Consider the following 13878-nt stretch of genomic DNA (forward strand, 5'->3'; position numbering starts at 1 on the left):
TTTCTTGTAGTGCCCCTCTCTTGGTCACAGACTCACTCAGTGTCTGTTTGTCTGAAAATATTTTAACCTCTCCCTCATTTTTGAAGGACAGTGTTGCTGGATGTAGAATTCTTGGTTAGCAGTTCTTCTCTTTCTGTATCTTAAAAATATCATACCACTGTCTTGTCCTCTCCATGGTTTCTGTGGAAAAATCTGCACATAGCCTTAGCTAGCTTCCCTTGTATGTGATGGATTGCTTTTCTCTTGCTGCTTTCAGAATTCTTTCTCTGTCTTTGACATTGGACAATCTTATCAGTGTCTTGGAGTAGGTCTATTGGGGTGTATTCTGTTTGGGGTATGCTGTACTTCTTAGGTCTATACTTTTTTGTCTTTCATAAGAGTTGGGAAATTTTCAGTGATTATTTCTTCTATTATTCTTTCTGCCACTTTTCCCCTCTCTTCTTCCTCGGGGACACCCATAAAATGTATATTTGTGCATTTCATGTTGTCCCTTAGCTCCCTAAGACCCTGCTCATATATTTCTGTTCTTTTCACCATCTGTTCTTTTGTGTGTGAAGTCAGATATCTGGTCTTCCAATTCGCTGCTCCCTTCTTCTGCCTGTTCAAATCTACTGTTGTATCCCTCCATTGTCTTTTTCATCTCCTCCATCATGCCCTTCTTTCCCATAAGTTCTGCCATTTATTTTTCAAGTTTATGAATTCTTCCTTATGGTCATCCAGTGTCCTCCTTATATCCTTCATCTCTTTTGCTATGTCTTCCCTCATTTCATTGACTTGGTTTTTTAATTGATTTAGGTTTGTTTGAACATCTCCAATTAGTCCTTCCTTCAGTTCACTGAATTGATTTAGCATTAATTGCTTCAATTCCTGTATCTTGGTTGAACTATTAGTTTGTTCCTTTAGCTGGTCCATATTTTCTTGTTTCCTAGTATGGCTCATTATCTTAAGCTGTCTATGCATCTGACTTTCTTGATTAGTTTACTCTGGAGCTTGTTTTCACTCTTTTACCTAGGGTTTTCTTGTTGGCTGGCTTTGTTCTCTAACCTTTGGTGTTCAGTTCAGCTTATTCTAGACTTTTAACTTAGATTCTGTTTAGTTGATCAGAGTTTTTCATGTCTTATTTCTGTTTCTTGCCCTTCCTCTATGTAGCCTTTTTGTGTGATGGTCTCCTCAGATATGATCAACCCCAGTAAGGTTTTCCCATTCCAGAGAGGCCCCAGTCTCAGGATGAGGGTATGGAGTTTCCTTGAGAATAACACCCTCCTGTGAGGCCTTTAGACTGTGCTTCTCCTATGCTGTCTAGCAGGTGTTGCTTGCCAGCCCACAGCTCCCCCACCAGTGTGAGGAAGTGTGCAGCCTTTAGTTCTCCAGGTAACCCTGACCCTGTTGGGGGCATGGCTGACTGAAGCTGGTTTATGAATTCTAGCCTCTGGGATCTGGGTTCCCAAAAGGAGGGCTATCCCTGGAGCTGGGCCACACTTTCTTTTCTTGGGAAGTTATGGTGTTTAGCAGATTTTCTCTGCCATTAGACTTATTGCTTTGTCTCTCAGAGCTATCTTAGCTCTGCTCTTGCCTGGGCCCAAATTGCAAGTCTTTGAGGCTTTCTGTAATGGGCTTCCTAGAATAATTATTTTTTAAAAAAGAGGAGAAAAGGAAAAAGAAGAAAAGAAAAGAAGGGCCCAATATGGAGTATTTACAGTCCTTGTGGATCTAATGGGCTATTGAAATGCTAAAAGACAGGGAGTTGAAGTCAATTAAGAACAGTCAAAAAAGCAGAGAAACCAGCTTTTCAGACAAGGGCTCTCACCTCCTGGATTTTCATATGTGCCTGATTCTGTTTGAGCCCTGCCCTTCTCAGTATTATGTCTAAAAATTCTCTATTTTTATTTTATTTAATTTCATATCTCTTTGGAATCTCCATTATACAACATGGAGAGATGCTATTTTAAACATATGTTCCTTCAAATAAATGTTCTTTTAAGTACATGTGGGAAATGATAAATTTCTTGCAAAGTACTTTTTAGAATGCCATAAAATCTCACTATCTCAGTATATATTTGTGTTTAACTGGAGATGTTGCAAAAGATTTTATTTGGAACAAAAATTATAATGTCTCTAATTTATTAAAAGTATTTTGCCCACTGGTCTTATGCATTTGTCATTCATTAAATTTGTTATGTATTATTATGTAGAATAATCCCCATTTACAATAGTCTTATTACCTTTGTTGAGATTTTAGCAAAAAGAAACCCATATCACTTTTCAAAGTCTACTATATATGAAGGGATTTTCATGTGCTAAACACTAGTCTAAGGGCTTACATGCATCATATCATTAAATCTTTCCATTGCCCCGTATATTAATTACTATTTTTGTCCCTATTTACTGATGTAGAAACCAAGGCTAACAAAGATAAAACAACTTGTTCAAGGCCACATAGCCAATAAATGGCAGATCCAGAATTCAAACCGAGGTCTTCCTATTCTCCAAATCCCTACTTTAGCAACCATAGAATTCTGAATTCTACATTAAAATAAATGACTTTCTACATTTTAGAGGAATCCAACTGGACTTGGGTTGTTTCTGGAGTAGGCATTTGCCAAGCTGCTCATATTTTGGCTATGGTGTAGGTAGAGGCTTGTTGGCTTGTTTATTTTAATTGCTCAGTCTGTGATTGGTCATGCCCTGTGTAATTTCCCAGAATTTATGCTTGTTCTGTAGCAGGTTTTTCCCTCTTGATACAGAATTGAATGCTCCAAGTTTGTATGGATATTTCTTTCCAAGTATTGTACTTATTCTTTCTCTATTCATAAAAGAACAAAGTTCCATGTAGCACCCAAAATTGAAATGAAAGTTGCAAAAATCAATAAAATGGGTATTTCTAAACATCTAAAAATTTCAGATTCTCTAGCCAAACATCTGGAGTTTGGATTAAGGTTTTCATCTTCCATCCAGATGTCTGGCAATATGCAGAAACAGCCTGAGGCATATCACATTTAGAACTTCTCAGTACAGTTTACTTGAGTACCATCTGCTTTCCTCCAATTTCAGGTTACAAAGTCTAAATCAGAATAATTCAGGAAGTTGTCATTTTATACTTGAGTATGTGCAGGATTTTGTTCCTTTTCTTGTAAGTCAAAATGGAAATAATTATCAGTCCAGTTTTGTTTCTTCTGTTAAAATGGCCTGTGTGCATAATATTCCTGTTCTATGAATAACCAAATTATTTCAGTGGCTTTGATACAGTTTAATAAGCAGGAAAAAGGCAGGTACCATAGAGAAAAAGACTGGTAGCATAACTCTTTATACTGCATAGCTCTACACCAACTTTAAATATTTCTAAAAAGTATTAAAATAATAAAAGGCAGTGACATAATTAATATTGTGATGCAAGACATACCCTGAAAAAGCCTCTTAGAGGTTTAGTGAATAAAAAGACAAATCCCAGATGCTTAGAACTCTGGAGGTGGGTAGAGACTGGCGAAGGACTCCACAAATGCTGAATCAAAGAAACAGGAAAAGCTCATGTTGGAGAATTCTGTCCCAGATGTCAGATGGTTCCTCTTCCCCTCCCACTCATTCAGTCCTTCACAGCTTGGGGTCACACCAAGGCAGCACAGCCCAGGTTGCTTTCACTGCAGACTGGGACTGTGGAGTGACTCATAGATGGGAGTTAGACTCAAGGCATATCCAGACACATGGACGTAAGACTGCAGAGACCCAGGGTGTAACACAAGCCACTGAAGAGTGCTGCATACAAAAGGACAACCAGGGGTGAAAAAAGATAGCCCACAAAAGAAAGACTGGTAAGAAATGTGTTCTCATTCAATCCAGTATCAGTCAGCTGGACACCTCAAGGAAAATGGACATTTATGGAGTGACCCAGCTTTCTGCATTGATCCCATGTGGCTCCCTGGGGCAGGATAAGCTAATGGGGAAGACACTGGATGCAGAAAAGATTCACAAAATGGGGGGATTAAACTGAACAACTGTAAGATAGGATGGGACCCAAAAATGAAAAGTGTAAGGAAAACAGGGCACTTACTGAGGTGGAGGAATTAAGCAAATCATAGGAGCTATGGAGAAAAGTCTGCACAAAAGCAAAGAGAACAGATCAAGATTTTTGGAGAAGGAATACAGGAAATGAAGCTATCACCTGGAGGTGAAACAATTGCACAAAAAGTGAAATCTTAAAAATTGCATGGCATATCTGGGTCAAGAATCAGATGAAGAAGAGCTGAGAAAATCTGAACAGTTAAACACAGGCTATTCTAAAGCTCTAGAATGAGTTACAAAAAGCATCAAATAGAAGCCTTAACATAAAGTCAATGATAAAACCCAAGACAATAGGGAGAAATGGAAATTCAGAGAAAACAGATGCCTAGGCATCAGCAAAAAGTACAAGCTGTACTAAGAAACAGGAAGATATGGCTCAGTCAATGGAATGTATTAAATTTCAGAGGGAACTCAGAATCTGGAATAACTAACAAAAAATATTCAAACAAATCTAAATCAATTCAAGGAGTTGAATGAAAATATGCATAAAGAGGTAAAGTGTATTAGGAAGACAATGTGTGAGCAAAAAAAGAATGTGAAAGTATAAAAAGAAACGTAACAGGAATTATGGAGATGAAAAAACAATAGTAGAGATTAAAAATACACTAGTGACATAAAACAGCAGATTTGAAAAGGCAGAAGAATCAGTGAACTAGAGGACAGGACAATCAAAATCATACACTCAGAAGAACAGATAGAGAAAATAGAAAAAAATTGAGCAGTGTCTCAAGAATTTGGAAGACAGCATGAAAATCACAAATATACGCATCATGAGTTTCCCAGAATTAAAAGAGAAGTTAAAACAGACAGAAAGAATAATTGAGGAAATAAAGGCTGAAAACTTCTCAACTCTTATGAAAGACATAAATTTATATGAACAAGAAGCTGAAAGTACTCCAAATGAGATAAATCCTAATAGACCTACTCCAAGACACATACCAATCAGAACATCAAATGCCAATGAAAGAAGACAGCATTCTGAAAGCAACAAGACAAAAAGGATTGATGACATACAAGAGATCCTCAAGAAGAGTAAGTACTGATTTCTCATCAGGAACCATGAAGGTGAAAAGGAAGTGGTGTGATATATTTAAGGTATTGAAAGAGAAAAACTGTAAGGCAAAAATTCTTTGTGTGGCAGAACTCTCCTTCAAAAATGAAGGAGAGTATATAATATTCACAGATAAACCAAAACAAAGTTTGTCAACAAGAGACCTGTCCTATAAGAATTACTAAAGGGAGATCTGCATGTTAAAAGGAAGGGACAGAAGAGACTAGCTTTGAGTAGTGGGAAGAAATGAAGGTCATCAGTAAGGGGAACTTACTGTAAATGCAAAACCCAGTAATACTATATCTTCAATATACAACTCTACTCTTTAAATCATATAAGAATCAGAATACAATTGAACAAGGGAAATGCATATTTCCTGATGATGTATGTGGAATAAAGTGGCAAAGTAGGACAGAAACAACATAAAAGGTGGAAAGAAAGGAATATGAGAGCAAATAGTATGTATGTTATTGAAGCTAATTTGGTATCTTTTCAAATTAGTATGTTATAAATATAGATTGTGTAATGTAAACTCCCAGGAAACTATAAAGAAAGTATTTTTAAAATATCCAGAAACAGAAATGAGTAAGGGATCAGTCAGATACATAAGATCACATATACAGAAAAAACTTTGCAATAAAGGAACAGTGAGACAAAAAAAGATATGGCATATAAAAACTGAAGGACAAAATGGCTGAAGTAAGTACCACCTTTACAGTAACAACACTGAATATTAATGGATTTAACTTCCTAATCAAAAGACACAGGTTGGCAGAATGCATAGAAAAGCATGGTCCAACCATGTGTTTTTTACAAGAGACTCACATTAGAACCAAAGACATAAATAGCTTGAAAGTGAAAGTATTTAAAAGGATATTCCATGTGAATAGAAACCATATAAAGCTGGGGTATTTATACTAATTTCAGACAAAACAGACATTAAGTCAAAAGTTGTTATAAGAGACAAAGAAGGAAAATATATATAAATAAAAAAGTCAACCCTCCAAGAAGAAATAATAATAATATATATTTGTATACATAACCACAGTGCCCCAAAATACATGAAGCAAAAATTGGCAAAATTGAAGAGAGATATAGAAACATCTACAACAATAGTTAGAGACTTCAAAACACCACTTTAATCATGAATATAACATCTAGATGGAAAATCCATAAGGAAACAGAGAACTTGAATAATATGGTAAGTGAATTAGTCTTAATAGACATATACAGAACATTGTATTCCCAAAAGGAAGGATATACATTCTTCTCAAGTGCACATGGGTCATTTCCTCCAAGATCAATCACATGTTGGGTAATGAGACAAGTCTCAATAAATTTTAAAATATGAAATTTTTCAAAGCAACTTCTCTGGCCATAATGGAATGAAGCTGGAAATCAATAACAGGCAGAAAACTGAAAAATCCACAAGTATATGTAAGTTAAATAACATTCTCTTAATCAGTGGGTCAAAGAAAAAATTACAAGGGAAATCAGTATCTCAGGATGAATGAAAACAAGAACACATCAAAATATGGAATCCAGCAAAGGCAGCATTGAGAGGAAATTTATAACCCTAAACACTTACAATAAAAAAGAATAAAGACCTAAAATCAAAGACCTGACTGCAAATCTGGAGGAACTAGAAAAAGAACAGCAAACTAAACAAAAAAAAACAAGCCAAAGGAATGAAATGATAAAAATTAAAGAAATAATGAAATAGAGATTTAAAAAAAATAGAATTAACAAAACCAAAATTTGGTTCTTTGAAAAGACCAATAAAATTGACAAAATGTTAGCTGACAAAGGAAAAAAGAGAGAGGACACAAATATATAAAAAGAGAAATGAGAAAGGGAACATTAATACTGACTGCACATAAATAAAAAGGATTATAGCGAGACTTCCACGAAGATGGTGGAAAAGGAGAGGCAGAGCAAACTTCTCCACCATGGAATAACTATAGAACAGGCAGAAAATGAACAGGACAGGAGTTACTAAGGTAAGAGTGGTCAGAGAGGGACTTCTACTTTATATAAAGAGGATCTGGATGAAAATGCAGAGATAAAATGACTGAAAGGATGGGTGAGTTAATTCAATCATGACTGCCCATGGGCCTGCCAGCCAGTGAGGGTGAGGGAGGAATTTTGAAGTCCTGAACTCCCTTCTCTTCAAACAGTGGGGGACAACCCCTTCTCTGTCTGAAAGCTGGTAATGCCCATGTGGGAATGCAGGAACTAACAGACTTGTGTTAGCCACACACAGAGACCTTGCTGTGGTGTATGGTGCCTACCCCCCCAACCTGAGGCAGGCCACTGCTGGTGCCTGATTTGGGGGAGGACTGGGGCCCCTCCACTTGGGAGGAGATGGGAGGCAGACATGGCAGAGCTTACCCACAATTAGCAGAGGCCTGAGACATTCTGTGATCCACTGCCTTTACTCTTCATCCATAGAAGCCTGTGGTGCTCATGGAGTGCATGGGTAGAAAGGCAGGGACAAGGAAGGGTGCCACACAGAAGCATCAAGAGGCCCTCCCCCAGAGGCTTGTGGGTGCATGGTGGGCCAGGATCTTGTAGGCCAATGAAAAGCAGTGTATTTCTGAGCTGGCTGAGGGCTAGGGGGTGAAAATCTCATCCTCTAAGCCCAAGGTTAATCCATTCAAAAGCCTAGGAAATCCCCAGAACCAGCATGCCCTCAAGCAGACTTTCCACTGAGGGGCACAGTGCCAGACCCATCCCCAGGACTGGCAGTCTCCAGCATGCAGAGACCAGATTTTCATCTCATTTGGGACCCCTCCTATTAGGCTGCCACAGTCAGGGAAAAGCAGGCTTGAGAGGAAAGGTGGACCAAGAGTGCCATCTCCCGGGAAGCCAGGGAAAGTGCACCCTGGCAAATCCCTTATCTGCCAAACCTCCTACAGTTGTCCAGAAGGACTTGTATCTCCTAAAATAACTTTATCAAAATAATAAAATGCCTAGAAATCAGCATAAAATCACAAAGCATATGAAGATCCTAGAAGACATGGCCATGAAAAATGAACCAATTAAAAAGCCAGAGGAGACACAGAACTTGGAAGATCTAAAGAAGCACACGAAGTACATACTAATCTCCAATACAACTTCAGTGGGTTGGATAAAGACAAAAAGCATATTGAGAAGACACTAGAGGGCAGGAGGGGAGGTGGAAAAAAAAGAAGACAGCAGAAGAGCATAAAGAAGAATTTGAAAGAGTAAATAGAAAAATAGCAGATCTCATGGAAATGAAAGATAATATAGATAAAAATAAAAACTATATTAGAGACAAACAACAGCAGATTTGAAGAGGCAGAAGAAAGGATGCATGAACTGGAGGACAGGGCAATTGATGTGAATGCACAAAAGAACATATAGTGAAAAAGATGTAAAAAATTGCATTGGTGCTCATGGAAATGATGGACAACATGAAGTGCACATATATAAGAATCATTGGTCCCAGAAAGAGAAGAGAAGAGTAAAAGTCTAGGAAGAGTATTTCACGAAATAATTAGGAAAAACTTCCCAAACTTCATAAAAGACATAAATATGCAAATAAAAGCCAAAAAAACTCCAAATAGAATAAATCAAAATAGACAAACTCCAAGACACACAATCAAAATGTCAAATGCTGAAGAGAAGGAGAAAATCTTGAAAGCAGCAAGAGAGTAGTGATTCACCACATACAAGGAAAAACATGTAAGGCTAGGTACTGACTACTTAACAGATACCATGGAGGTGAGAAGAGAGTGGTATGACATATTTAAGATTTTGAAAGAGAAAAATTGCCAGCCAAAAATTATTTAACCAGCATAGCTGTCCTTCAAAAATGAGAGTTTAAAATTTTGCCAAACAAATGGTGAGAGAATTTGTTAACAAGTAGCCTGACCTGCAAGAAATACTAAAGAGAGGGAGGTGGGGGCAAGATGGTGGCATAGGTAGGTATGGAATTTAGTTAGTCCTCTGAAACAACTTGCTTATAGCCAGGAACAACTAGTCAATAGACTGGAAAAACTCTTGGGGGAATCTGTGACCAGACATACATCATAGACCAGTCTGGAATGGATGGAATGGTTTAGATCACAGCATAAGAACTGTAATTAAAGCTTCCCAAATTGTGGGATTGGCACCCCTCACCCACCATCATGGTAGGCTGAGCTGAAACACTTCCCTGTGGGAAAAAGAAGCAGTCTACTAGGAGGAAGGGAAGTGGTTCAACCAAACTCCCACTGTGGTTTTAGTTAATGAATTTGGAATACTGAATGCAAGCTATGAGCACAGATAAACCCACAGCAAGCAGGAAAGGAAACTAGACATTTCTCCCAGCTGAGAGGAGGTGGGGCTGATAGAAAACAACATAAATAAAAACAGAAGCTTTTGGAGTTGGCTGAGCTCAAAGTACTGAAAAAGGGTAGTGTGCCAAGAAAAGGGACACATAGAACTGGGCACCAACTCTGGTTATTGACTGGTAACTGGGGTGCTGGGGACTGGCTCTGAAAAGGGTATTTCTTTCTCTTTTCCTTTTCTTCTCTCATTCTAAGTAGCTCACTAGAGAAAGCCTCAGGCATTTTCAGTTGTCAGCAATGACCCAGCCAAGGGTAGAGTTAAGACAGAGAAAAGAAGTCAAATGTAGGAGATAAATCCCTAAAGTATTTATCCTCCCTAGGAGAAGGAGGAGGCAGGGCCCATCTCAAGTGATTCCCTCCCTCAGAGAACTCAGAACATAGGACCTCAGGAAAAAAAAAGAACAAAAATGGCTTAAACTTCACTTCTGACACTCTCAGCCCCTGGCATGGATAGGGTCCAAAAGAATTAAAAGCTCCATTGCAGAGCTGTGAGCTGAGAAGCACCAGCTGCTGGGCAGGATAGGAAAAGCACAGAATCTAGAGGTCTCACAAGAAAGTCTGATAATTTCTGAGTCACATCTCCAGGGAAACTTGATACTGATTACACCCTCTTCCTGAGACCTGAGCCCATCTGGTCTGGGAAAATTTGATTGAGGTAATCAAGGAAACATGATGCCTAGACAAAAAGAAAATGAGAATCACAATAGGAAAAATGAAGATATGGCCCAAAGTATCCTCAAATGAGATACAGGATTTGAAACAACTAATTAAAATCTTCAAAAAATATGCTAAATCAATTCAAATATTAAATAAACAATCTGAGGGAAGACATGGCAAAAGAGATGAAGGACATAAAGAAGACATTGGGCGAACATGAAGAACTTGAAAATTTGAAAAAACAATTGGCAGAACTTAAGGGAATGAAAGGCACAACAGAAGAGATGAAAAACACAATGGTATCATACAATAGCAGATTTGAAGAGGCAGATGAAAGGATTCAAGAACTAGAGTACTTGGCACTTGAAAGACTACATTAAAAGAACAGATAGGGTAAAGAATGGCAAATTATGAGCAGAGTTTCTGGGAACTAAATGACAACATAAAGCACATGAATAAATATGCAATGGGTGTCCCAGAAGGAGAAGAGGAGGGAAAAGGGGCAGAAATAATAATAGAGGAAATAATCATGGAAAATTTCCCATCTCTTACGAAAGACAAAAAATTGCAGATCTAAGAAGCACAGCATATCCCAAACAGAATAGACCTGAATAGACCTACTCCAAGACACTTAATAATCAGATTATCAAATGTCAAATATAAAGAGAATTCTGAAAGCAGCAAGAGAAAAACAATCCATCACATACAAAGGAAGCTTGATAAGACTATGTGCAGATTTATGAGTAGAAACTACAGAGGTGAGAAGGCAGTGGCAGGATATATTTAAGATACTGAAGGAGAAAAACTGCCAAACAAGATTTCTTTACCCAGCAAAATTGCCCTTAAACAATGAGGAAGAGTTTAAAATATTTTCAGACCAACAGGCTCTGATAGAGTTTGTGAACAAGAGATCTGCTCTTCAAGAAACAGTAAAGGGAGCACTACAGGCAGATAGGAAAATACAGGACAGAGAGGTTTGGAGAAGAGAGTAGAAATGAAGCCTATCAGTGAGGGTAAAAGAGGAAAATACAGTAAAATAGATAATAAAATAAAATAAATGACATAAATTCCAAAAGTCAAAATATTAGACAGTAGACATTATGTTGAGTGAAATTAGCCAGAAAATAAAGGACAGGTACTCTATGAACTCACTAATATGAATTGACAATGATGAGCAAAATTTGAGTTAAATTTGAGAACACAGGTTATCAGGAGATAGAAAGAAGTTAGAAATTGGGCATTTGATGCTGAGGAAGTACGTAAGGGTAAAGAGGATTGATTGTATAGATCCAGAAATGAAAAGCATAATACTGTGTGATGCTAGCACAATACTGTAAGTACTGTGAATAAACATGTGTGTGAGTACAGTTGAAAGAGGAAGGCTATGGGCATATATGACATCAGAAGGAAAGATAGAAGATAAAGACTGGAATTCTATACATTAGTGAAACAGAGTGGTCAATGTTGGTGACAATGTACAAATAAAAGAATGCTTTTAAAAGAGGGAGAACAAATGAATATCAACATTGCAGGTGTTGAAAATTGGATGGCACCAAAGAAAATATACAATCAATGCAAACTACAGTCTATAGTTAATGGTAACATTGTAAGAGGCTGCCATTAATTGTACCAAAGGCAATATAACAAAGCTAAATGTCTATAAAAGGGGGTTATAAGTGTGTGATATGGGATTCTTGGTGGTTGTGTTGTCTGATCTTTTCATTGTATTTCACTTTATTTTACTTTTCTTCTATATTTTATATTTTTAGTCTTCATTTTTTCTCATTTTCTTTCTTTGAGGAAGTAATAGATATGTCCTCTTATAGGCTGTGGAGGTGAATGCATAACTATGTGACTATACTCAGAATCATTGATTACTTAGAATGGATTGTATGGTATGTGACTAAAACTGTTTAAAAAGTAAATGGGGATACATGTGCTGGAGAAATGTGGAGAGAGGGATGCACCAATTCACTGTTGGTAGTAAATTGTTCAGCCCATCTGGAGGATACTGTGTTGATTACACAGGAAGCTAACTCTGGGGTTACCATATGGTCCTGCAACCCAATTATTAGTTGTGTACTTGGAAGAACTGAGATCAGGGACATGAATGGACATTGCACACTGGTGTTTATGGTGGCAGTATTCAAGATTCACAACAGATGGAGGTTACCTATGGGTACAGCAACTGATAAACAGAATGGTGAACTGTGGTGCATACATTCAATGGAATATTGAGCAGCAGCAAGAAGAAATGAAGTTGTGAGGTATGCAAATAGGTGAATGGACCTTGAGGACAGTGTGTTGAGTTAAATAATCCAGAATTGAAAAGACAAACACTATAATGCATCTCTAATATGTACTAACTATAATGGCCAAACTCTGAGAATTGAATCTGATAGCATAGGTTATCAGGGGAAGGCTCGTGGTAAAGGTCCCTAGACTGCAATCTCTTACAGCAGTCACATCTATTCATGAGTTTTAATGATTATTTCCAAATTCTGAGATGAGCTGTTTGTGTATAACCTGGTCTGTCTCAGGAACTTTGGGTATCTCTGTGACACCTGAGACTCAGAGCCAGAATTTGGCAGCTATGAATGTCAGCATTACCCCACACAGCAAATGTTACAGAAGCCAAAAAGATCAAATATTTATTATATATATATGAACATAATGGACTTGGTGAGGACTAAGGTAAACTAGAGTAAAGGGAAAACGATGATAATGGCTGGGTTTTAAAACTTCAAATTCTGTTAGACCAAAAAAAAGAGATGTATATTTGGTGGAAAATCCTTATTTCCTGTGGCATGCTGTATAATTTTACTTCTATGGTCAGTTTATTCAAACACCATAATTACATGGAACTTCAATAGGGGGTGAGTTCTTGTTGACTTGTACAACTTAGTATGAAGCTCTGATACATCCCAGAATCATTTTGGCAGAGAATAAAACTGTATTTGCAAAGTTCCCCTGAGAAATTGTGAAAAAATTGGATATATTAAACTTCCAACATCTGGAATTCCTTTTATTCTTGCAAGCATTGGGGACTACCATTGTAGTAGTCCAAGCCCTCAATTTTGGGGCCTGCCCTATGAAACATTTTTCTGCAAAGGAGAGCTAAGTCTACTTATAATTCTGCCTAAGTGTCACCCCCAGAGAACCTCTCTCCTTGCTCAGAAGTGCCCTCTCTCTCTCAGCGAAAAGTGCAGGTAAACTCATGGCCTTCCCCCTACGTGGACATGACTCACAGAAGCGTTAATCTCCCTGGCAAAATGGGACATGAATCATGGGGATGAGCCTTGACACAGCATCATGGGGTTGAGAAAGCCTTCTTGACCAAAATGGGGAATAGATATGAAACAAAATAAAGTTTCAGTGGCTTAGAGATTTCAAATAAAGTAGAGAGGTCATTCTGGAGGTTATTCTTATGTGTTTTATAGATATTCCTTGTTAGTTATTAGTGTATAGGAATATCTAGGAGGAAATACCTGAATCTGTTTAACTGAAATCCAGTATCCTTGATTATTAAAGACAATTGTATAACTATTTGGCTTATATGGTGTGACTGTGTGATTGGAAAAACATTGTGGATCACACTCCCTTTTTCCAATGTATGGATAGATGAGGAGAAAATAGGGAACAAAAAGTAAATGACAAATGGGGGGAAGGAGTATAAGATATTTTGGGTTTTCTTTCATACTCCTATTTTCATTTTTTTTCTTATTTTCATTTTAATCTCTTGGATTAATGAAAATTAAA

Source organism: Choloepus didactylus, chromosome X (assembly GCF_015220235.1).
Source record: "Choloepus didactylus isolate mChoDid1 chromosome X, mChoDid1.pri, whole genome shotgun sequence".
Taxonomy (NCBI): domain Eukaryota; kingdom Metazoa; phylum Chordata; class Mammalia; order Pilosa; family Megalonychidae; genus Choloepus; species Choloepus didactylus.